This window comes from Paroedura picta, chromosome 7 (assembly GCF_049243985.1).
Source record: "Paroedura picta isolate Pp20150507F chromosome 7, Ppicta_v3.0, whole genome shotgun sequence".
Taxonomy (NCBI): Eukaryota; Metazoa; Chordata; class Lepidosauria; order Squamata; family Gekkonidae; genus Paroedura; species Paroedura picta.
In genome coordinates, this window is record NC_135375.1 from 51,401,213 (window position 1) to 51,427,721 (window position 26,509).

General features: G+C 45.4%; 1 long non-coding RNA gene across 1 annotated transcript in view; it reads right to left on the bottom strand.

The window, feature by feature from the left end:
• Window positions 1-26,509, bottom strand: part of LOC143840900 (uncharacterized) — a 182,295-nt gene that overhangs the window by 74,120 nt on the left and 81,666 nt on the right. The window lies entirely within an intron of this gene.

A 26,509-nucleotide genomic window follows, 5' to 3' on the forward strand; every position in this document is an offset into this window, starting at 1 on the left:
GGCAGCCCGATTCAGGGGGGACCTTTCGGGGAGGAGGTGGGTCCTATCGCCATCCACATAGGGGACCACCAAGAGCTGCGGTGGCTGATCCAGGTCCCCGTAGCGGGATATCGGGCGGTGTTGGGCCTGGATTGGCTGAAGGAACACAACCCCGTGGTGGACTGGCGGGCGGGGACCCTGAAGTTCGACTTGACGGTGGGTGCACGGCATCGGGTCCCCCACGAGAATTCCAGCCACAAGAGGACGGCGGCGCGTCCCAGGGGAGCGGCGGCGGCGCAGCAGGAGATACCAGAGCCCGAGGTCCCGCCAGAGTACCGAGACCTCGCAGCCGTTTTCAGCGAGCGGGAAGCGGACGAGCTACCCCCACACCGCCGCACGGACTGCGCTATCAACATCCCAGAGGGGGCGGTACTACCCAAAGGGCGCATCTACAAGATGAGTGAGGGTGAGCTCAAGGACCTCCGGGAGTTTTTGGGTAAAAATCTGGCCCGAGGTTTCATCCGGCCCGCTTCCAGTCCCATGGGAGCTCCAGTCTTGTTCGTCCGGAAAAAGGATGGGTCCCGACGGCTGTGCCAGGACTACCGGGGCCTCAACGCCATCGCAGCGGGGAACGCTTACCCCCTCCCGCTGATCCCGGATTTGCTGGCCCGGCTGGGCAAAGGGACTCTGTTCACTAAGCTGGACCTAAGGGAGGCGTACTACCGGGTACGCATCCGGGAGGGGGATGAGTGGAAAACAGCGTTTAACTGTCAATTGGGACAATTCGAATTTAAAGTGATGCCGTTCGGTTTAAGCGGGGCACCTGGGGTTTTCATGAGTCTAATTAATGAGGTGTTGCAGGACCTTCTGTTTCAGGGGGTGGTTGTTTATTTGGATGACGTCCTGATCTACAGCCAAGATCCCCAAGAGCACGTGACCCTGGTGAGGGAGGTGTTAAAGCGCCTGCTGGCAAACCACCTATACGTGAAGCTGGCTAAGTGCGAATTCCACCGTCCCTCCCTGGACTATTTGGGCTACCGCATCTCAGCCCAGGGCATAGCTATGGACCCCGAGAAGGTGCAGGCGGTGCTGGCCTGGGAAAGGCCCCGCACCCGGAAACAGCTACAAAGCTTCCTGGGGTTTGCTAACTTTTTTAGAGGCTTCATCCCCAGATACTCCTCCGTAGTGGCTCCCCTCACGGACTTGCTAGGTACCAAGGGGAGAGGTCCTCGCGCCACGCGGCCCAGCGCAGCGCTCGGCTGGAATGAGAAATCGGAGGCAGCGTTCCTGGCCCTCAAGCAAGCTTTCGCGTCCGAGCCCACGCTACTGCACGTCGACCCAACCCAGCCGATGGTGTACAAGTCGACGCCAGCGACGCAGCAGCCGGGGCGGTTCTCCTGCAGCGAGACAAGGCGGGACAGCTGAGGCCGGCGGCCTACCTCTCACGAAAATTCGCCGAAACGGAGCGGAACTGGTCTACCTGGGAGAAGGAGGCGTTTGCGATTAAGTTCGCCCTCACCGAATGGCGGCATTGGCTGGAGGAAACAGAGGAGCCGTTCGAGGTCTGGACAGATCACAAGAATCTGGAGGCGCTCCGGCAACCGCGATCCCTGAACGCCAAGCAGATGAGGTGGGCGGAGTTCTTTTCGCGGTACAATTTCAAGCTTGGTCACATCCCCGGCAAAGAGAATTTCCTCGCGGACGCCCTCTCCCGTCTGCCGCATTATGGGGAGGGGTACGCTCCCTGCACCAGGTCCGTGTTTGGTGAGGAGCAGCTGGGACGGGGGGTCGTCACTAGGCGTCGGGCCAGGGAGGAATGGGAGCCCGACCCGGCGACCGCCCCGCTCCGAGACCGCCTAGTGGCAGCCTACGGGACAGACGAGGAGCTGGCTGAGCTCCGGGACTCTTTGATTTTGGACTCCGGTCTCTGGCGGAGGGGGGAGGCTGTCTACGTCCCGGAAGGGCTACGACGGGAAGCCCTCAGCCTCTGCCACGATGCTAAGACCGCCGGGCACTTCGGTTTCGTAAAATCCTGGAAGTTGGCCCGGCGGCGGTTTTGGTGGCCCAGTCTGCGGCGGGACACAAAAGCTTACGTCAGTGGTTGTCCTGTCTGCCTGACCTGCAAGCCGGGGGTTGGCAAGCCGAAAGGTCTGCTGCACCCGCTCGAGGTCCCGACCCGGCCGTGGTCAGTGATCTCCATGGACTTTATAACAGACTTGCCTCCCAGCAAGGGGAAAACGGTGATCTGGGTGGTGGTAGATCTATTTTCCAAACAGGCCCATTTCATTCCTTGCGCCAGTGTCCCCAGTGCTTCACAATTGGCTCGGATGTTCCTGGGTCACGTGTTCCGACTGCACGGGCTGCCGGACAAGGTGATTTCCGATCGGGGCTCACAATTCGTGTCCCGGTTTTGGCAAGCTTTCCTGCGCCTGTTAGACATCGAGCAAGGGCTGAGCTCCGCTTACCACCCCCAGACGGACGGGCAGACCGAGCGGGTTAATCAAGTACTGGAGCAGTACTTGCGGTGTTTCGGTTCCTATCATCAAGACACCTGGGTGCCCCTGCTCCCCCTGGCCGAGTTCGCGTACAACAACGCAGACCACAGCAGCACGGAGATGTCGCCTTTTGCCGTCGTCTACGGGACAGACCTGAGACACTTCCCGGAGCTTGGAGAGGTCCCCGCCCGGGAATCGGCCGACCTTCGCGAGTGGGGGAAGCGTGCCGGGAGCTGCTGGAAGTCGCTGCAGGAGCAGCTCCACAAAGTCAAGGCAGCGCAGAAAGAGGACGCCGACCGGAAGAGACGACCAGCTGAAGAGATCCGACCGGGGGATCGAGTTTACCTTTCCACCCGGAACCTACGGTTGAATTTGCCCAGCAAGAAGCTAGGCCCTCGGTTTTTGGGGCCTTTCGAGGTCTTGGCCCCGATCAACGAAGTTTCGGTCAAGCTCAAGCTCCCCAAGAACCTCCGGCACATCCATCCCGTCTTTCACGTGAGCCTTCTAAAAAAAACTCCGGACGGTGACGTTTGGCACCCCGTGGTTTCCCCGCCAGCGCCCGAGGTCCTGCCGGGGGGGGAGCACCACGAGGTGGCGGATATCCTGGACTCTAGACTCCACAGGGGGAAGTTGCAGTACCTCGTGGAATGGAAGGACTTCGCTTTGGGGGACCGGGAATGGGTCTGGGCAGCGGACGTCCTTGCGCCCCGACTCACTGAACGTTTCCACAAGCGGTATCCTGGCCGTCCCGGGGGGTTGGAGAATGGACCTTTGGGGGGGCAGAATGTCGTGGTTCGGTCCTTGGTGGCTTGGGAACCGGACCGAACCCCGCCATCAGAGGCGCCCGCGATCACGGAGGTAGGGCATGGTGATCATAGGCAAGCCGGCAGCTGGGCGCCCCACCCGATCGTTGAGGTGGCAATGGCCGCTAAAGAACCTCAATGTCCCCCTCCACCTTTTGACAAGGGCCCGGAGATGGCCCTTTGTTCCAGGAAAATGGGCCATCAGGAACCCCGGAAAACCTCGCATATGTGCATGAGTCATGATTGTATCAGCATGTTCCCTCCGCAAGTACTGGGTGGGGCAATACAGCCTAAGGAGGTGGGTTTTGTATAAAAGGGAGCTTCCACCTGGAGTTCAGTGGAAGCTCTTACTCCATACCAGCGGACTCCACGCTGCTGAAATAAAGCTTGTTCCTGTTGTATCGTTCACCAGGCCTGGCGTGACGTTTTCTTCAAAGGGGCACCCTGTTTTTTCAGTTAGCAAGCGGGTCCCCGACACTCTGGCATCATGGGAAATGGAAACTGAAAATGGAATTCTGCTGGTGCTATGACAAGCAAGATCAGGACAACATCTCAAACTGCTTCCATTTGATTGGAAAAATCAGATTTACTTTCATTTGAATTAGTCACGCTACTACAGTTAATGAAAGGAGCATGTATGTGTTCCATTTTGATCCATTACTTTGCATTCTGAAATAATACACATCCATAATTGCTTTAGAATGCTTTGGGCTGATCCTGCGTTGAGCAGGGGGTTAGACTAGATGGCCTGTTTGGCCCCTTCCAACTCTATTATTCTATGATTCTATAATGACTTGTGCCAGCTACTTTATATACTTCCGTTCCTATCACTATTGCCAATATAAAAGGTCCCTATCTTTTGCTGGAAAATAAGAAATCCATGGGTTTGTTGGAAAAAGAAGGAAGGAATCTAAGTAGTGTCAAAACCAAATGGTTGCATGGCTGCGATCTCCTTTCCCACCAGCTCAGACTGATGCTGTAGTTTCAAAAGAGATGGAACCAAATGAATCACTGTGGTTGTTCTTTACCACTTGGGATTCAGGCAGAATTACATCCATGGCATCTTCCCAACAGAGTGAGTTTTGATGGGCTTTGGATCAAGTCCTAAATGACTTGGTATGGAGGACGTCCAGACACAGTCAATTCTGAAGATTCTGTAGTGACTTTTAAACCTCCAAATCTTCTATTAATTTTTTAGTAGCAGAAGCCATTGCTGAAATGGCAGCACATAAGCATCGGGAGAGACAAGTATATATATGAGTGAATCATAAGTGAGGATGGGGGAAGGAGCCAAGCCTACCACAATGAATTGACTTTACATTTGATGCTTCAGAGTACAGGATAGAAACCGTAAAGATAAAACTTTAACTGTAGTAAAAGATGGAGCCCCTCCCTGTCATGATGCAAAATGCAACTTATTTGAGATCTAATGCAACATAGCTCTAGACCAGAAACAGAGAGTTCTGCATCCAAATCCTTATGTCTTGAGTTCATTGACTTTCACCTGTCTAGTCAGCCATTCTCTCAACCTGGCCTATTCCACAAGGTTGCTGCGAAGATAAAAACTTGTGTGATTCCCCGTATAAATAGTAAATGTTTCTAGAAGAGTAAGTCTAGGCTTGCACATGATCTCATGTGGCATTTTAGAAGTCATTATCTAAATTCTATGTAACAAGCATAGGACATAACAAAAACAGTTTAATGTTTAGATCTATGCCTCCCCCGGGGACTCGGGCTCTGGACCCGAAGCAAAACATCATCAGGACCTCCTCTCCACCCACTAGTAGTGGGAGGGAGGGGGGGAAGTTGAGCTGCCGTTCTTGCCATGCTGGCAATATTGGCAATGTTATTATTGTTTTTATGGGGGTTTAATGGGGATTTGTGATATTGTTACCCGCCACGAGCCACAAGGGAGTGGCAAGCTATAAATCTAATAATAATAATAATAATAATAATAATAATAATAATAATAATAATAATAATAATAATAATAATAATGTATAGTTTGTCACTTTGGTAGCATAGCTTGTGAACCCCCAGTTTCCTCGAAATCACACAGGTCTCATAGTAAGATTATTATAATCAGGCAGCAGTTTTTAACTTAAATTAACTTAATTAAAAAAAATAATCCTAATGTTTTATTGTATATTGTAAAATGCTGACACTGTATTGTCCTGAGCTGACTAGGGAAGGGTGACCTAAAAAGATAAAAATATTACTATTATTATTTTGCGAAAATGAAGTTAAATTTATTCTGACATAGTCCAAATTTAGTCACTGGATAAATGAGCTGAAAATCAGCAGGTACACACAAGAAAACACACCACAGGTTAAAATTTCCCCCCATTAAACCTGGAATTTTAAATGAAAGAGCCAAAAATAATTATTCTAAAAACACATTTCAGTTATCTCAAAGGCATTCTGCCTTGTCAGGAAGCACATTCATTAGGGAAGAACTACTTTGTTTAGAACATGACCATAATACCTAAAATATTATATCTTTATCAGATAGATTTTGCTATTACCCTTCTCTGGGTGCATTCATTTTTTAAATCACAAATGACAAATAGCCTCTTTCACTAAGGCAGCTACAGCAACCAGCCAGTCCATCTACTTTAGACTGATTCTTGTATTTTCTGTTTTGGCTTCTTTCACCAAGGCCAATTAAATGCTATGCGTTAAGCTCAGTTCTGCATCATGGCTATGATTAGTTCCATTATTCTTCCATCTCCATTTTCTAGCCTTTTGAATGGAATCTTTTATTCTTTATAGGTAGCAGATCCTAGAAAGCAGAGCAGGTAGTTGACTGCTCAGAGGTTAAAAGCAGCATCCCGTCAAGTCTTGTTCTGTCTTCGGGCAGCATTCAGATGAATCCAAGGCTGGCACTGAGGTTAAAGGCATTGCAGTTATCGAGAAAGAATAAGGGTGTACCACCCTGCATTTTGAAGAACCTGATCTCACAGGTTTGGGAAGCCAGGAGTAATTTTTTACTATATAATGCTGCCTAGAGGTACATTACAGGTACAATGAATGCACTCAGATTTTATTGTATGTATGACTATATATGCAAATCCAGCACTGATATGTGCTGCAGCCACAGGCAGCTCCATTGTTGCCACTTCCCCTCTGAAAGAAATAGCATATATACTCACTAGATTTGTCACACAAAAACACATTAAAAATAAACACCAATATATCTGTAGAAAAAAACAAGAGTCCACCTTCCACTAACAAAATTTGTGGCAGGATATGAGCTTCCATGAGTCACTGCTCACTTCTTCAGATATCTGACACAAAATCTGTTAGTCTCTAAGATGCCACTGGACTCTTGCTCTTTTCTACTGCTACAGACTGACTAACATGTCCACCCAGCCTGATCAACCACAGATGCATTTGCTGTATTGTGAGCCTTGACCAACTCTATCAGCTGAAGCTACTTTGCCCAGCACTTGTGTCAGTCAAACGGGACAATACTGTATCTGCATATCTCTGTTTTCAGGAGGAAGGGTGTGAGGCAAAAAAAATTGTTTTAATTTTCTTAAGACATATGTTACTTGGCCATCAGAAAAAAATAGATTCGAATTAACACCCAAAACTGCTCCCCTGCATATGTAATAATCAGTATGAAATAATATTTCCCCAGATTTTAATAATGATTTCTCATCTCTTTATGAAAGTGAATAACTGCAGCTCCCCAATACTACTGAGTACTTTTAAGCAGCCCCTCATCTTTAGCTCACAAGGCATTGGGAAATAATGCCTATTTTTATATAAGACTCAGTAGCCACCACCTGGCACCTTCAGGGAAAGAAGAGAAGGCTTACACAGCCTAAGGTGGCAGAAAGATCAGCTATCACTATGTGACAAAATGTCTCTCGTGGTCTAAAAGCAGATTCCACAAGGGATCCAATTATGCATAATAAGGCAGTTTGCAGCACTTTCTCCCTCACAGCCTGATTTTTTTTCTGCAGTACGAAGGGTTTTTCCTTGCTATGTGAAAGCTGGAAGGTAGAACCGTTTGGGTGATTTTCTAGCTGAAATCAATGGAACCAGCCTATAAAGACAAGAGCAAATCCAAATACATGTTGTAAAGGCATCTGACAAATGGAATAATAAGAAAATAAACCAGCTGAAAGGTAATCTGAATGAAATTTCTGTGCCTGTCCCTATCACCCTGAACCCTTGGAAAGCTCTTGGGGAATGGGGTATAGAAATTTAATAACAAATAGCCTGATCATTCCTTCACCTTGGTGATAACTGAGGATGCTAATTCATCTGGTGGCAAGCTATGCTCCAGCTGTGATCAGACAGCCATTCAACACACTATGTAGCTGTGTCTAAGCCTAGTTTGTTTATGGGGAGCCTCCCCCCCTGCAACTGTGGCGGCTCTCCACTGCCCATTGTGCCCTTGGAGGGCAGGAAGAATGTGGACGCGAGGCGGCAAGTGTGCCTCGCATCCGGCTTGAGGGGGCAGGCTCCACAGGTTCCGGGTGTAGGCGCATGATGTTGGGCAGGTGCAGCCGCTGGTGGGCGACTTGGGCCGGTGACAAAGCGAGTGAAGCGGAGGAGTAGAGCAGCAGTGGTGGTGGCCAGGCAGCATCTGTTGGCAAAGCCTCCATGACGGCTTACAATATAAAACATGAATTCCCCATAAACCCTCTTAAAACATTAAAATTCTAGAAAATACAATATCAATATAAAAAAATATCAATAATATGCTCAATATTAAGATGGCAGTATAACTCTGATGGCTCAAAAACCCAACTCAGCTGTTCCAGCCTGGCTGATGACATGACCTCATGGGTGTAACACCAATATTAACTCACAGGTTCTGCATAGGGCAACATAGGGTGGGACTCACTGATCTTAATCCCAGTCATCTCCCCCCACCCTCAACCGTATGCCTGGTAGAAGAGCTCCCTTTTACAGGCCCTGCGGAACCTGGGTAGTTCTGCTAGGGCCCTTAGCTCTTCTGGGATCTCATTCCACCAGGTTGGGGTCAGGGCCAGGCAAATTTCCTGGGGGCCTTGGACAACCAACAAAGGGTCCTGCAGGGGGCATAGGCAGATAAGCAGTCCCTCAGATAGGCAGGACCCAGGCCATGTATAGCCTTAAAGGTCATAACCAAAACCTTGAACTTGATCCGGAAGCAAACTGGTAACCAATGCAGTTGCCGCAGCACTGCCTGGATATGGGCCCTCCAAAATGTCCTAGTGAGGACCCTTGCAGCTACATTTTGTACCAGTTGCAATTTCCGGTTCAAAGCCAAGGGTAGGCCAATGTAGAGCGAGTTACAGAAGTCTAGTCTGGAGTGATCATTGCATGGATTACTGTGGCCAAGTGTTCTGAGGACAAGTAGGTTAAAGCCTGTTTTGTTTTTCCTTAGTGACTTCTCCTTCCTGCTGTGTTTTAATTATCTGCTTTGATGTTTTTATATGCATATTTTAACTTGGTTTTAATTTTTTAATGATTTTAATGGTATTTAAGTTATGTCTTTAAGGTATGTTTTAGCTACCTTGGTGACCTTGGTGAGTTTAGAAAGGTGGAGTATAAATGTTGTAAATAAATAAAAATAATAATCAGCTACTTGATTCCCCATTGAGAAGACATGTAGAGTATAAATGAAGTAAATAAATGTAGGTGAATACGGGAAGGAGGTGAAGGGTAGGGTGATTGATAGTTGAGAAAGAGATAAAATAGCAGGGAAATATGAGGGTTGTCTGGTGGCAAGAAAGAGGAAATAGTGATAAAGGATACAGAAAAAAGTGAGGTCCCTCTTGCAGCTTCCCCAGTGTGCAGTGGGGCCTGGCCCAGCCACAACCACAAAACTAGGACTAACCTGGTAGCTGGTACTACACAAATTGGCCAGAGGAGACAAAGGAGGGAAAGATGAACACAGATTGGTTGTTGGCTGCGAAGCCGAGAAAGAAGCAGGAGAAAGGCAGAAGCAATGAAGGCTTTCAGAGACAGGAAAGAAGAAATAGCAGGAGAGGCAAAATGTGATGCCTCTCAGAAATCCTTGCGGGTGCTTCTCTTGTAAATTGTTAAAAGAACCCCTCAAATTTTGAGACCAAATGTAGGAGTGAGGCGTTATCTTTGTGTCCCATATTGCAGAACTACTTAATTACTTTTATTAACAGCAGCTGAGCCATTTATCTCTATGGATAAATTTATGTGAATTTTCACAAAGCCTCATGGGAATTGTAATTTCCTCCCACACATCTGCAAAAATCTTGTTTTTCAATTGTTTAGATTAATGAAAAGATGTGTCTTAGGGCTTTTAAAATAATACCACGATATTGCTAATACACAATAACACCCATGTTGAAAACTAAATAGAAAGGCAGCCAAAAATGTTTTGGTCACAATCACTTTGCACATGCATGCTACAGTAATACAGTCCTGTACAGAGGTACATTCTTCTAAGACCAATGATGTCAATAAAGTTAGTTGTATACCTATGTTTAGGATTACACTGTAAAATATTTAAATGGTGCCTCCAGGAACAAATTGTTTGAGTTATTGCATTCTACAAGAAGGTCATTTTAAGGATGCAACCATGCCTCTGGGGTAGCTTTTCTCAACTTTTTTATCATTGAAAAATCCCTGAAACCTCAGAAGTGGTGCGATCATGTAGAATATGGTTGGGAAGTGTAGCTATGTTCACATTAACTTGGAGGCCCTCCCCTTCCCACCCCCCTCCAGGCCCATCATTGGCCATGGGGAGGAGGTCGACATAATCATATGTGGTCATATCACTGATACATGTTCAGTCTGTACATCTGTATATTTACCAACCCCCCAGAAGGGCCTTAGGTCCCTTTTAGTTTATTTTTTTATTTGGAGTAGTGTATTAGAACAGTAGATTATAATGTAATGTAATGCATAGTAGACTGTAATATAATTTGGAATGGCAGACTGAAATGTATATCTCCAGTCTGGGGACAGGAGAGATTACTGTACGCTGCCAAACTTCAAAGAAGAAGAAGCTGTAAGGTCACCTTCATGCTTGAGAGATTAATAGCAGGGACTCCATTAATTATTCTCAGCATTCCACAATTAAGGATACATCAATTTCCAATTTTGACATATTTATTTCCTTCACTATACTGTCCCCCAGAAAAAATCCAAACAAATGGTAGCCATATAAACTAAGCTTATTATTTCTGCTTGGTTCTTGAATCTGTTAGACATCTTCATTGAGCTACATTCTAATTTACTGTTCACTCTTTACTTACATGCATGGACTGGTAATTTCCATTTCATTGTATCTGAAGAGGTGTGCATGCACATAAAAGCTCATACCTTGGATAAAGCTTTGTTGGTCTTAAAGGTGCCACTGGAATCAAACTTTCTTCTTCTGCTTCAGACCAACATGACTACCCTCCCAAACCTTGATGCACCCATGACAGTTTAGAAAGTGGAGGAAACAGGTATGTATGTATGGCTGATTATGCACTGGGAAGAAAGGCCAGGCTGATGGTGGCATGGCAGTGGGGCTAATACCTGCTTAGGCATGACATTGCCACCATCCTGACCCCCTCCCAATCCAAACCTGCTGTGTGGCCTCTGATGGCCCGTGGCAAGGGAACATTCCTTTTATGCCATGGCTGCCATTGGAGGCTAGGTCAGATCAGGCCTGTGCACACAGGAAGAGCCAGGCCTGGCCCAGCTCCTCCCTGTAGTATGGTGGCCAGGAGGTACACCAAATAGTTCCCATTCAGCTCCACGGTGTTGCACGGTACTGTGGGGTTGACTGGGGCTTCATGCATTATTTTGCAGGAAAGTGGGATTGCAGTCTCACGAAATCCCGTCTTCCTTGAAAATGAAATACCCCTCTGCTGCCGCCCCCCCCACCAGCAGAACTGTTCTTCTGTGGTGGCATGTCCAGGGGGAATGCATTTTGGTGTGGAGCTGTCTGTTGCCAAACTGTGTCTCCCACGGGGAATGCAGAAAGCAGCATGCCCACTTGTACTACTTTACTGTATTCCCCATGTGTCCCCAGTAAACTGCCCAGCAATGCTCCGGCAGAGACCCGGCATGGCTACTGCCATGCATAAATTGCTTGTGTGAAACAACTGAGTCTGGAGGAGTTCACACATAGAGAAGCAGACAGAGACAGATGTGAGCTGACTGAAGTTGAAATATGTGCTCGCTCTCTCTCTCTCTCTCTCTCTCTCTCTCTCTCTCTCTCTCTTTCTCTGAATCTGATCTGATATGGATAAAGGCTCAGCTGCTCTGCAGGTGTGTTTCTCAGCTTTTAACTGTGCTCCACTTTTATGTTTGTAAATAAAGCAAATACTTTTTAAATGCCACAAGTTTGTCATTTAAAGAAAACTAACCCAGTGTGTTTTTCTTGTACCACTTCTTGCTGCTCAGTGGTGTATATGTATAACAGATTACATTTAATCATTGATATTAATACAGCTTTAATAAACACAGATTATTTTGCTTTCCATTCAGATCTGCAAAATCAGTTCTCATAGTTGAGTCTTCCCGTCCCCAAATGCAAAGCCTGTTCCCTTGCCATTGTGTGTTTCAGGGACTAGCCAGCCTAGGGCAAAATCCATGCTTGAGGCAGGCATTTAGTTAGGAAGCATTGACCCCACTGATTTCAGTCCATCTTGCATTCATATACTGCTAAGGACTGTCACTTCTCCTGAGTAGCATCTTTTGCAGAACAGCTTTTCCAGAATTGCATTTAAACATGAAAGCTTTGTGCCTCAGATGTGCAAAAACTGACATCCAGACTTAAAAGATGCTATGATAGCAAAATTGCTAGGTTTGACAGTCTGCCTGAGGAGGCCTATCTGAGTTGTGATTAACTGCAAAAGCATTCTGCAGACTCATTCATAACTGTCATTCATCTTAAAAGCCTGTGGAGCCAGTCTTGGGAACATCTGGCCAATATTACAATCCAATCTTAACTGAAGAATTTGCAATTGTCAAAATGTAAAGTAAGTATTTTCAGTCACCAGCACTTGAACATTACATTAGTTCACATGAACAGCCAGAATTCAGAAAGTGGCAAGGAAGCTCATCTCATAATTCTAGGAATATTTTAGTTTATTCTGGATTTGGGACAATTTTTCACCTATAGTGTTGTGCAAATGAATTGTAACATGCTTTTCTTTCATAGCAGATACTGAAAACATTAGATGTATACTAAGTAAGAGAGATTCAGGTGGGTAGCTCTGTTGGTCTGAAGCATCAAAGTCTGAGTCCAGTCGTATCTTTCCGAACAACAAAGTTCTATTTGAACTTTAACCCTTTGTGTGCAAGTATACTTCTTCAGTAAGAGAGTAATCAAAATAGAGTAACTGAAACCACACAGGATCACTGATAATATAAGTGTCATGTGCATAAAATGTTCACTTGGCATACTAGTCAGGTGACTTACCTGGTCCAATCAGCTGATTATTTCTGGCATCTGCCTCAAGTGATCAGAACAGGTTGCCTTAGGTCAGGGGCCCAAATGTAGTATCCATGGGCACCGTGGTGCCTGCTAACATCTTTCTTGGCACCCAGATTGGGTTGGAGTAAAAAATTTCAAACCTACTTGGGAGACCAATAAGAAAATGAGGGGGGAACTGGGGATATCGATTACACCTTTGATGAGGCTCATGACCCAAATGGAATAACAAGTTTAAATTATCTGGTCACTATTTTTTAGACTGAATTTTAAAAAATATAGTGAAGTAAATAAATATATCAAGACCAGAGATTGATCTCTGAGACCCATCTAGCTGGCAGCTGGCGTGTGAGCTTTTCGGAGGGTGAATCCAGGGCCATTCCACATGACTTTAATGTAGCAGGAGGCTTGCAAATTGTAAACGCTACTAATTTGCAGTTCCATAAGACGTCGCACACAACCTGCCACACTTCTGAAACAGTCCCACAAAAAGTGATTCGTTGTAGCGCTTAAAGGGAAATCGGGAAAAGTGGGGGGGGGGGTTCCGTACAAGGACCAATGTTGCCAGTTGGTCCCACAAAGCGGAAACGCTATTTTTAAAAATACAATCTCGGCGTTACACATACCTGCTTTTTTAGTGGAATCCAGTAGCGTTTCATTCATTTCCCACAGGTTTCCGGTCTCGCAAAAATCGCTAGACAGGAAGCGATTTTTTCTGTGCTTTGTCCCGCCCGTTTTCTATGTGGTGTGTGATCTTTCCCCTCTGTTCCCAGATTAGAGAACTACATTCCAAACTTTGGTAGAGGAAGAATTAAGAAATGAAATTTAAAGGAAGTGTAGCCCTTTTGGGGGATCGGTGTAGATATCCCAGTTAGTCAGCAGACCCACAGTCAGTGACAGAGATATCGCAGGAGGAAGCAGTCTCTGAGAAGCCAAACATAGATCTACAGCCATGCACCAGTACAATGGCCCCTTAGCCCTGAGCTGGCAACAGAAAGTCATCCGTTGGCCAGTTTATCTCCCCATCACTAGAGCATTGGGGAACAGTGTAGAAGGAAAGGTCCAGCAGCACCTTTAAGACCAACACATTTTTGTTTAAGGTATTAGCTTTTATGCACACTTTCTCAGGTAGGAGGAAGATAATGAGGGAACTGCAAGGCAGAAAGCACAGTGCTTGATTGGCAGCATACCAGCTTCACAAAAAAGATAGAAATGAGTGTTTGCAGGAGCAGGGCTGAAGGGACTGACAGGTGCTTGACATGATGTATATAAGCAGGAAATGAGAAAGCAGCTGTATGGAAGTAATTTGTCTGTTTGTTGCATGCTGGACTGATTTCCTTGTATCTGATCCTAGCCTGCAATGTAGATACTCTATTTTTGGATTCTCCTTTGGAACTGAAGCTATGAGCTATGTCTAGCTGAATCTTACCCTTGAAACTGTGTCTTGAGAAACTCTTGTACTGGGAAACTACCTCTGTGTGCCTGTAATCTTAACAGCCTGCTCATGGGATAATAAGATTCTGATTGGCTATTAGAGATCTGATTAGCTGCATAGACTATTTAAATTGCTTTGGCAGAGGCTGCTATCACAGTACAAGGATCTTTATTGTGTGACTGAAGTGCCTATTTTACATCTGTTTTTTCCCACAGGTCAAAGTGTTTAGGCACATCTAGAGATGGCCGTAGCCAAAGGTTAGTGTCTGGGTGGCAGGTTAACATGGATAGAGAGGTTGTCGAGAGGCATTTAGCTGCACTGGATGAGTTCAAATCCCCTGGTCCGGATGAAATGCACCCGAGAGTACTCAAAGAACTTTCCAGAGAACTTGCACAGCCCTTGTCCATCATCTTTGGAACCTCTTTAAGGACTGGAGATGTCCCGGACGACTGGAAGAGAGCAAACGTTATTCCGATCTTCAAAAAAGGGAGGAAGGATGACCCGGGAAGCTACAGACCAGTGAGTCTGACCTCTGTTGTGGGGAAGATAATGGAGCAGATATTAAAGGGAGCGATCTGCAAACATCTGGTGGACAATTTTGTGATCCAAGGAAGTCAGCATGGATTTGTCTCCAACAGGTCCTGCCAGACCAACCTAGTTTCCTTTTTTGACCAAGTAACAGGTTTGCTGGATCGGGGAAATTCGGTTGGTGTCATTTACTTGGATTTTAGTAAAGCTTTTGACAAGGTTCCCCATGATGTTCTGATGGATAAGTTGAAGGACTGCAATCTGGATTTTCAGATAGTTAGGTGGATAGGGAATTGGTTAGAGAACTGCACTCAAAGAGTTGTTGTCAATGGTGTTTCATCAGACTGGAGAGAGGTGAGTAGCGGGGTACGTCAGGGCTCGGTGCTCGGCCCGGTACTTTTTAACATATTTATTAATGATCTAGATGAGGGGGTGGAGGGACTACTCATCAAGTTTGCAGATAACACCAAATTGGGAGGACTGGCAAATACTCCGGAAGATAGAGACAGAGTTCAACGAGATCTGAACACAATGGAAAAAATGGGCAAATGAGAACAAGATGCAATTTAATAAAGATAAGTGTAAAGTTCTGTATCTGGGTCAGAAAAATGAAAAGCATGCCTACTGGATGGGAGATACGCTTCTAGGTAACACTGTGTGTGAACGAGACCTTGGGGTACTTGTGGATTGTAAACTAAACATGAGCAGGCAGTGTGATGCAGCGGTAAAAAAGGCAAATGCCATTTTGGGCTGTATCAACAGGGGCATCACATCAAAATCACAAGATGTCATAGTCCCATTGTATACGGCACTGGTCAGACCACACCTGGAGTACTGTGTGCAGTTCTGGAGGCCTCACTTCAAGAAGGACGTCGATAAAATTGAAAGGGTACAGAGGAGAGCGACGAAGATGATCTGGGGCCAAGGGACCAAGCCCTATGAAGATAGGTTGAGGGACTTGGGAATGTTCAGCCTGGAGAAAAAGAGGCTGAGAGGGGACATGATAGCCCTCTTTAAGTATTTGAAAGGTTGTCATTTGGAGGAGGGCAGGATGCTTTTTCTGTTGGCTGCGGAGGAGAGGACACGCAGTAATGGGTTTAAACTTCAAGTACAACGATATAGGCTAGATATCAGGAAAAAGTTTTTCACAGTCAAAGTAGTTCAGCAGTGGAATAGGCTGCCTAAGGAGGTGGTGAGCTCCCCCTCCCTGGCAGTCTTCAAGGAAAGGTTGGATACACACTTTTCTTGGATGCTTTAGGATGCTAGGGCTAATCCTGCGTTGAGCAGGGGGTTGGACTAGATGGCCTGTATGGCTCCTTCCAACTCTATGATTCTATGATTCTATGATTCTATGGTATGTGTATACAAGAAAATATTTCTAAATAATATGCTAATTTTAAATGACATTTGGTTAAACATTTTCTGCCTAAAATGTTTAAAGTGTTATTAGAATTCTGTGTGGTCATACTTCCTGACATTTTGGTGTTGACTCTGCCGTTTGTGGAAGCCATTTTGTGGCTGACTCCACTTCTCATGGCTGTCATTTTGTGGTTGCATTCACTACCCTATGTCAGAATTCCAAAGGTGCCCACAGGCCCAAAAACGTTGGGGTCCTCTGCCTTAGATGTTCTGACTATTGCTGGAAATTTAATATAAAATAATAATTTAAATTATTAAATGTGGAGTCTAGGGATGTGCGTTTTGGGCTCGGAAATGCCCAAATCAGGGCTGTTAAGGACGTTTCCGAGCCAAAAATAGTCCGTCTGCCATTTTTAAAGGGCCAAATCGATGAGATTTGACCGAATTGAATCGATTTGGCCGAATTTTGGAGACCTTAACAGCCTTGTGGCTGTTGCAGCCTCCATGCTGCTTCTGGTTTTTTTTTTTTTGGTGCCTAAAATGGCACCCGAGGGGGGAGGAGTGAGTGGCCAATCAGAATGCCTGTAGCTTTTCAGCTCAGGCATTTGGCCACTCACAGCAGCTTTTGTATTTTTAAATCCCTGGCTTTGTGTAGCCTCTGCCCATGAGGCTACTTAAGCCAGGGTCTCTGCCTGCTGGAGCTCACTCTGCTTAGTTCTGGCTGGCTGCTGTGGTAGAGAGCTGCAGTGACCCATAAGTCTGCTGCCTGCCTCCCAGCTGCACTTCTGCCTGAGGATCATCGCTGGAGAAGACATCAAGGGTTTGATTAAGGTTTTTTTCCTGTCCTCTTTTCTATTATTCTCTTTTTGCCCCCCTCTTCTCCCTCTTCTAACAGCGTCCTTCCTCTTTTAAAAACAGTTGGGGGCCTTTGTTTGGGGGGGGGAGTTGTGGAAACATTTTGTTGTAGTTCTGTTTTGTTGTAGTTTTGTTTTAAAAGTTACTGTTTTTAAAAGTTACTGTTCTGTTTTTGTTTTTGTTTTGGTGTTTGCTGCTGTTTTTTTTGGGGGGGGGGGTTATTTCATTGTTTTTATCCTCTTTTGGCCTGTTTTGGCCAGGTGCCACCTTTGGGGTATTGCCCTGGGTGGTGCTTCTTTGTTTGCTGTTGCTAGTTTTTTTTTTTTTGAGGGGGAGCTAGGCTGATTTTTGGTGGGGTCTTTGTTCTAGTTAGTTGTTTGCATTTGCTGGTAGGGCCATCCAGGGCTAGTTTTGCCCAGGTGCCACCTTTGGGGTAGTGCCCTGGGTAGCTGGCAACTGGTTGGTTTTCTAGAGATTGTTTCCTAGGAGGATTGCTGGGTTCTTCTTGGGGTGCCCAATTAGGACTGACCCTTTAAATAGGCAGTAAAATACATAGTTTTAGGAAACATTAAGTGCTAATAATTTTTTAAAATAGATAGTTTCTTCCTAAGTAGCCAGGACTGCGTTTATAAGATATTAGGGAAGTGGGAAATGGCCTTAATACTAGTAGCTTAATAGTTTTAAACTTGAAAACAGCAGAGGCTGTGCCTTCTGTCCATTGAAGGCCAGCTTTCCTGGTAGAGACAGGACTTGATTTAGAGGCCATCAGGTTCAGGGGTTCTTCTTAGCAGATCAGTTGGGGGCTTGGTGCACAAATCTGCTCCAGCCTCCCTCCTAGCTAGTAACTTCAGGTAACTTAAAACACTTGTAAAAAGGTGTTTTTTTTTCTAATTTTTCCCTGCTGTAGGTTAGGTACGGCCATTTAAAATTAGCTTGGCTTAGCAGAGACAGGTTCCTTAAGTTAAAAAACAAAACAAAACAAGAGAGAACAGGAAAACTCCATAGAAGTCAGGTCAGCTTAGGGTCTAACTAAGAAAGCCAAACAGGTAGCTGGTGGGAGGTTTTATAAGTTTCCAGCAAGGTTTCCTTAGAAACAGGTGTTAGGGCAGTTAGTGGCAGGGCCTCAAATTTCCCTGTCTCTTGGATTAGACACAGTTTGTCCAAGGGAAAAGGCATGAGTGGCAAGAAGGAAGGTCAGGCTAGGGGCCCTGGGGGAAAGGCCCTACAGAAAACTAGAGGGGTGGAGGGGAGTGAGAGGGGGAAGGAAGAGGCTTGTCTTGGGTCGACCTACCACCACTCCTACCTCTGGCAGGAGTGGTGCAATAAAGAGCACCCCCTTCTAAGGCAGCCCCTCGTGTCACTCCCTTTGCTAGTGAGGCATGGGGGCATCAGGGGGAGTTTCATGATCTTTCCCTCGGGGGTGAGCCTTAGGGTGAGTCCTCCACCACAAAGAGGGTAACACCATTCCCCATAGACTTTAATGGTGGGAAAAATAATTTCAGCAGGTTAATTGCCATTTCCTGGTTAATCAACCTGCTGAAATTATTTTTTCCCCACCATTAAAGTCTACGGGGAATGGTCACTGTCTTTGGGAGCCCCTAGGATGGGACCCCTTGGTCCCATCTTCTTGAAACATACAGGGGAGTCAGGGAAGACTCTCCCTGAGCTCCCCAAGGAGTTTGAGGGGTGCAACTTATACCCCCTCCCCCCAGCCACCAGGAAAGGCAGGGGAAGGATTTCCAATGCAATCCTTCAATGGTCCCATTGACTTGCATTGGCTCCAAATCGATTTGGACTGATTTGGACGAAACTGAATCGGTCTGAATTGGCTGAATCCGAACCCGAATTGAATCAGGGCCCCCTTGCACAACCCTAGTGGAGTCCAAATGACACAGCCACTGGATGGGAAATATCTCTCATTTGCTTAATCATGCCAATTAGTCTATATTACTATCAGATTGCTCTGCTGATACAAATGTTTTATGTGCCATATTTTTCTGAGGTGTAGAAAGATGGGTCTGTTTTCTCTAGAATAAGAGTATGCCTAGCAAACCTGAAGGGCATTAGTCTTATAACCAGACAGCAGCCCTTCTTTTGACTTCCCTAATCTACAGTCCCTTTGAGGAATTCCAGTCACTTATTATATTAAACCTATAACTTCTCTGTGGGAACATCTGTTGCCTGTACAGACCTTGTCAACAATGAGGATAAAACTGGACAAAGAAAGTTTGGCTTATATTCTGAGTAGATATTCCTGATTCTGATGAGTGTGTTAGAATAGAAACCTATTTTTCATATGTTCTGTCCTCTTGAAATTTCCATAGCATATAGATATTTGTGATAGTGTGAGCTATTGCTCCTTAACTCAGCAACAAAACGTAGAAAATGGAAGGGGAAAAGCAGATTGGGCAAAAAAGACAAGAAAGAAAGGAATATGAGGAAACAAAAGCAGGAAGTAGCAGATGGGAGTACAGTGATGACAGGAAAATAATAATGTGAGTTTTGTTAAGTTCTGGCCTCAGGCTATCCCATAAGCACAATATCCATATTTGAATAAAATGACTTTTCCACTGCTTGGTTCTGTTGCTAGGTTAGTAAATTCAGCTACTAAGCAATCAACAAAGTGCCTCATAACCAGACCCTTTTCCCAAGTGTGCTTATGGTGTTCCCTACAAGAATTTTCGGGACAAGAGTTCATCTGGGGAAAAGCATTGTTGGTCTTTGTAAATGTCTAACTTGACTTTGCTGAGAGAGAGAAACAATAGAAGAATGAAAGACTGAATATAACTAACAGTTTGCAACTAATGCAAAATAGAAAAGGCTTGTCAAGACTTAGTACCTGAACCTTGAAGTCATTCACTGATACAACGTATAATTCTGGCAAACACAAGGACATGTGGTTGAAGAGAGAGACTTAACAAATTAAGCATATTGGCACAGTAATCAGACAGCTATTTAGTAATGTGAATAGACTGGGGGAGCAAGTAAATTTCTGCAACAATAAATGAGAGGAAATTATATGTCCACACTGTTTTCTTCACTCTGTGGATATTGAAACCATCCTGGTAATACCCTGATCAAATCAAAGGTCTAAAGACCATGGATAAGGGTGCGCTTTTAGTAACATGGACCAGTTATGTATGGCGGCAACCATGCCGGGCTGCCGCCGTGCCTTTGCAGTGGGATGCCCTGCCATTCCCTGTGTTTCCCCGGGGAAGGGCTCCTCTGGCATACGCAGCCTGCCTCATTGAAATGGCCCTGTGCGCACAACATGGGGCTGGAAGCACCTGGTACACTATGTGGCAGCAGCAGCAGCGGGGGAGGGGGGAGCAGGGGGCAAGAGTGCTAAAGGTCTTATGGTCATGGTGAACAGCATATTCAACTTTGTGTATGGCAACACTGAAAAATGGCAAATTGCATGCAATAGATTATTATGATAGGGATAAGATTTTTGTATATACTGTTATTGAGAGGTTATTGTGGGAGATTGTTGTTAGTGGCCATGTGCCACTATGAGGGAGTGGCGCATTATAAATGGAAATATAGTAAACATACATACATTTTGAAAGCTGTGTACAGTTCTGGTGATCTCCTCTCAGAAATAATATGACTTAAGTTCAGAAAAGGTCAACTAAAGTTATTAATGGATTGGAACACCTGCCATGTGATGAAAAATCTAAAGTGTTGGGGAAGGGACTAGGAAAAGTCACAACCTAATGAAGACATGATTGAGGTTTTATGAAGGAACTAGTAAATAAGCCCGCTGTCTCCTAAATACAGCGGGCACTAGCAGATATGAGACCCTTCCTGGGCCGGCTGGCAGCATTCCCCGCGGCCCCCCCACAGGTGAGGCCGGGGATATGGCAGCCTGGGAGGCTCCGGCAGCGGCTCGGCCGCGTGCTGGACAGGCGCGCCGCGGCCTACCGTTGTTGATGTCTGCATAGATTGGAGCCCGAGGGTATAGAGCGTAGATCGGGGCCGGAGAGCGGTGGCTGACGTCCATAGTCAGCGGGCAGGGCAGTGGGCGGCAGCAGCTGCCCCTGCCGCCACTCTTGGAGCTGGGTGCGTCGGTGGCCAGTGCTGGCGGTGTCGGGCGGCAGCGGAGGCCGCGTAGAAGTGTGCGGCACTGCTGGCAGCGGCGCTGGCGCATGGGCCGGGGGTAGCCGGCCATGGTGGCCGCCCCTCTGTGTGCGGGCCAGCGGGGAGGCATCTTGTTGGCGGGCGCAGCTGCCACTACCGCCGCTGCCTCCATGGCCGCCGCTGCCGCCGCCGGTTCCTCGGAGGCGGTGACCTGCCCTGGCCAGGGGAATGCATGTAATGGCGGCAGGCGACTGTATGCTGGCAAACGCCGATTCGTCAGTCCGGCAGCAAGGGACCAATGGCAAGCCGCGCTGCATGCGGCTCGCCATTGGTCTCTTGCCGCCAGACTGACAATCGGAGGATTGGGTCCTCCGATTGTCAGTCGGGGGAAGGGGCCAATCGGCACCCTTCCTCATCCAGGACAGGGCCCGCTGCCGGAGCCCTTACTCTTTTATTTTATCCACTCCACGAGGAGTGGTGGATGGAGAGACAGTTTTTCCCCCTCTCGTAATTTATGAAGAAGTTCAGTATCAACAAAATTACCCCATGCATAATTAACCCATGGTATTCATTACTATAAGAAGTGATGGCTTTTTAAAAGGATCTATTAGCTAAAGTCATTAAATGGAACCATCGTGTTCAAATCCCTGCATGACAGGCTCCTGGAACAACCAGTAAAAGCTTGTAAAGGGAAGGCTTGTAAACTTCCCAGAAGCATCTGGCTAGTCATCACTGGGAGTGAAATACATGCCTAGAGGGACCTTTGTTCAGTCTGTGAGACTCTTCTTATGTTCAGATAGGATACAAAAAGGCCTGAGGGACATGGTAAGAAAATAGAAGATGGGGTTCCTGAGAAATGGAATGTGAAAAGAAGAAAGTGGGTAGTATGGGAAGAAGTACGAAAACTATTATAAGGTAGAGATAAATAGGAATGTAAATAGAGATAAGGATGCTGAGAGAGAGGAAAATGCACAGAACAAAGATGGACTGAGATTGGGTTGTTAGTCTCATTTAATTATTTCTTTTCACAACTGGGAATGTGTCTGCTATTAATTACTAACATGGACAGTGTTATTATCCAATGTTTTTGTGAACTACAACTAAACTCAAATGGACTGATTAGCTGTTTTAGCAAAGAATTATCATATGGCATAATATTGCATAATTTGGATACTATGACACAGTGTACTAATTTGCCACTGATTTACTATTTCTATATATCTGTATGGTCATGATTCTTGTTCCCTTTGGTCTGAGGAAGTGTATCTGTATATGAAAGCTCACACCTTGAATAAACCTTTGTTGGTCTTAAAGGTGCTAGTGGACTCAATTTTTGTTGTGCTACTGCAGTTCATGGATTTAATTTCTTTTACAACATTTATATCCTGTCTTTCTGCCCAATCTGGGCTGCTAGCAGCTGTAGCAATGTTTCACTCCTGAAGTAAAATGCATGCATTAATGAATAACTCAAATTAACTCAAAAGTGATTTAAGTTCTGATCCTGATTTATGATTATTGCTGCTGCCAATGCTGAAACATGCCCATTGGTGAAGGAGCGTCAATATTTTTGTGTACTTCCCCTGCAGTCTCCCCCCCCCCATTCTTTTTCCCTTCTACATGTTGGCTCTTGAAAGTGTGGCCCTTGTAGATGCTCTCATGCAACCTCTTTTTTGTTGTTCTTCCCTTTCATATATGCATTATAGTGCTAGAAGAATTCTATTAAAAGTTGAAGAGATATATGACAATCATTGGATTGGATCTAGATTAAATGGGCTATTCCCACCAATTCCATCTTCCTGTTACAGACTCCTCTCATGCCATTCCTCAGGTTTCCCTATTGCCCAGGAGAAGCATGTTGTGGACAAGCATGTCTGAAGTGGGAGAGGTTGGGAAAATTTTTTTTGTGCCATTGAAAAATCTAATTTTCAACCTGACCCTAGTGGTGGATCCTTAAATCCAGAGGTTGAGGCTATGTCCAAAGCAAGAACAGCTTACAGAAAAACACAAAAACTTTGAAAAACTGGGGGGAGGGTTAAAAGCCCCTGTTCAGAGAACTCAAACAGAACAGCTCTCAAGCACCATTTTGAATGTTGCCTAGCAATCTCTATAAAACAACTTAAAAAAAAGATTTACCAGCTGGCAGCATAGAGAAGAGAGCCAGCTGGAGTTCGCTGGCTGCCAGCCCAGATGTGGGCTTGCACTCCCTCCTGCTAGCAGGAGTATTGAGGCAGAGCAAGTGCTTCTAGCTCTTCGATCCACTGCTACATGGCTCCAGTGGTCTTTCCTCCCTTCACCATCAGCTAGTAAACTGGCAGCCTAGCCTCAGACACTCTGTCTCTCCTCCCTCATACACAGCAGAGGCAGCAGGACCAATGAGGGAGGAGAAAGTGTCTGAGGCTGAGACCTTTGGAAGAACAAGATAACATGGTTCATAATACCATTAATAGCACATATTGTTGTTGTTGTTATGTGCGAAGTCGTGTCCGACCCATCGCGACCCCATGGACAATGATCCTCTAGGCCTTCCTGTCCTCTACCATTCCTCGGAGTCCATTTAAGTTTGCACCTACTGCTTCAGTGACTCCATCCAGCCACCTCATTCTCTGCCGTCCCCTTCTTCTTTTGCCCTCGATCGCTCCCAGCATTAGGCTCTTCTCCAGGGAGTCCTTCCTTCTCATGAGGTGGCCAAAGTATTTGAGTTTCATCTTCAGGATCTGGCCTTCTAAAGAGCAGTCAGGGTTGATCTCCTCTAGGACTGACCGGTTTGTTCGCCTTGCAGTCCAAGGGACTCGCAAGAGTCTTCTCCAGCACCAGAGTTCAAAAGCCTCAATTCTTTGACGCTCGGCCTTCCTTATGGTCCAACTCTCGCAGCCATACATTGCAACTGGGAATACCATAGCCTTGACTAAACGCACTTGATGTTGAGTTTCAAGCCAACTTTTGCACTCTCCTCCTTCACCCGCATCAACAGGCTCTTTAGTTCCTCTTCACTTTCTGCCATTAGAGTGGTATCATCTGCATATCTGAGGTTGTTGATATTTCTCCCTGCAATCTTGATCCCAATTTGTGACTCCTCTAATCCCGCATTCTCATGACGTGCTCTGCATACAAGTTAAATAGGCAAGGCGACAGTATACAGCCTTGCCGAACTCCTTTCTCAATTTTGAACCAGTCAGTGATTCCATGTTCAGTTCTCACTGTTGCTTCTTGACCTACATATAAATTTCTCAAGAGACAAATAAGATGCTCTGGTATTCCCATCTCTTTAAGAACTTGCCACAATTTGTTGTGCTCCACACAATCAAAGGCTTTAGCATAGTCAATGAAGCAGAAGTAGACGTTCTTCTGGTACTCCCTAGCTTTCTCCATGATCCAGCGTATGTTGGCAATTTGATCTCTAGTTCCTCTGCCTCTTCGAAATCCTGCCTGTACTTCTGGATGTTCTCGGTCCACATATTGCTGGAGCCTAGCTTGTAGGATTTTGAGCATAATTTTGCTAGCATGAGAAATTAGTGCAATGGTGCGGTAGTTTGAACATTCTTTGGCATTGCCCTTCTTTGGGACTGGAATGTAAACTGACCTTTTCCAATCCTGTGGCCATTGTTGAGTTTTCCAAATTTGTTGGCATATTGAGTGTAGCACTTTTACTGCATCATCCTTTAAGATTTTGAATAGTTCAACTGGAATGCTGTCACCACCACTAGCTTTATTATTGCTCAGACTTCCTAAGGCCCATTTGACTTCACATTCCAGGATGTCTGGCTCCAGGTCAGTAACTACCCCACTGTGGTCATCAGGGATGTTAAGCTCGCTCTTGTATAGTTGTTCTGTATAATTTTGCCACCTTTGTTTAATCTCTTCTGCTTCTGTGAGGTCCCTACCATTTTGGTCCCTTATCATACCCAACTTTGCATGAAACGTTCTCTTCATATCTCCAATTTTCTTGAAAGGTCTCTGGTCCTCCCCATTCTATTGTTTTCTTCTATTTGTTTGCACTGTTCATTTAAGAAGGCATTCTTATCTCTTCTAGCTTTTCTCTGGAATTCTGCATTCAGTTTGGTGTATCTTTCTCTTTCTCCCTTGCCTTTCACTTCCCTTCTCTCCTTAGCTATTTGTAAAGCTTCCTCAGACAGCCATTTTGTTTTCTTGCATTTGTTTTTCTTTGGGATGGTTTTAGTTGCTACCTCTTGTACAATGTTGCGAACCTCCGTCCATAGTTCTTCAGGCACTCTGTCTATCAGATCTAATTCCTTAAATCTATTTGTGTATTCGTCTACTGTGTATTCGTCGGGGATATGATTTAGTTCATACCTGAGTGGCCTAGTGCTTTTCCCTACTTTCTTCAATTTAAGCCTAAATTTTGCAACAAGAAGCTCATGATCTGAACCACAATCAGCTCCTGGTCTTGTTTTTATTGACTGTATAGAACTTCTCCATCTTTGGCTGCAGAGCACATAGTCAATCTGATTTCTGTGTTGACCATCTGGTGATGTCCATGTGTAGAGTCGTCTCTTGGGTTGTTGGAAAAGAGTGTTTGCTATGACCATTGTATTCTCTCGACAAAATTCTACCAGCCTGTGCCCTGCTTCATTTTGTACTCCAAGGCCAAACCTGCCTGTTATCCCGGTTATCTTTTGGCTTCCTACTTTAGCATTCCAATCCCCCATGATGATAAGCACATCATTTTTTGGCGTTGCTTCTAGAAGGTGTTGTAGGGCTTCATAGAACTCCATAGCACATATAGATGATATTTAATATGTATGATATTTAATATCACATGTCTGGGATATTTGATGCATATACTGATCATGTATCTTGGGTGCAAACTGAACATTATGCAAAAGATGGATTATTATCTTTTGATTTTTTTGTTACTGAAGTATAGCAACTAGGAATTATGGTTTTTATTGCAACAGTACCGGGGGGTGGGAGGTGTTTACACTTTGTTCTTGAAAATTTTTATAACTACCTTCCCATCTTGTTTTTCAGATAGGGGAACAAATATACAGACTTTTCATAAGTACGCCTCCCTTTTAATTGCTGCTGTAATTATGTGCAGCTCCCCAAAGCTTTATGTCAGAAATAGAAGTCAGAGGCAATCACGAAAGCTCCCTTAGAAAGTGTGCTTTAACTCTTCAGGCTAGTTCAGGTAGTACAACACCAAGAGGGGGCTTCATTGCATGGTGATGTATAGTGAATCTGACTTTATTGTGCTCTTGTCCTCTAATACAAATGTCAAGACAAAGGAGAAGGCACGAGGTCTGTGTCAGCAAAAGCACAGTACGGTCAGATTCACTACATGTTAGGTTATATCACTTGAAAGAATTCCTTAGATTATAATGCACTTCTGTTATAACTGCAAGAAACAGAACTAAATAGCAAAATGGAATGGAAACCCTTTAATCCATGGGAATAATTATTTGGTTTTGTTCTAATTAATAAGTGGAAGAGATCGTAATGTCACTAGGAATATTGATCTTCTACATGTAGCCTCTACTCTTTGAGTAATGGCCTCAGCTCAGGATCAGTACTGTCCACTGACATAATCTCAGGTTACATCAGA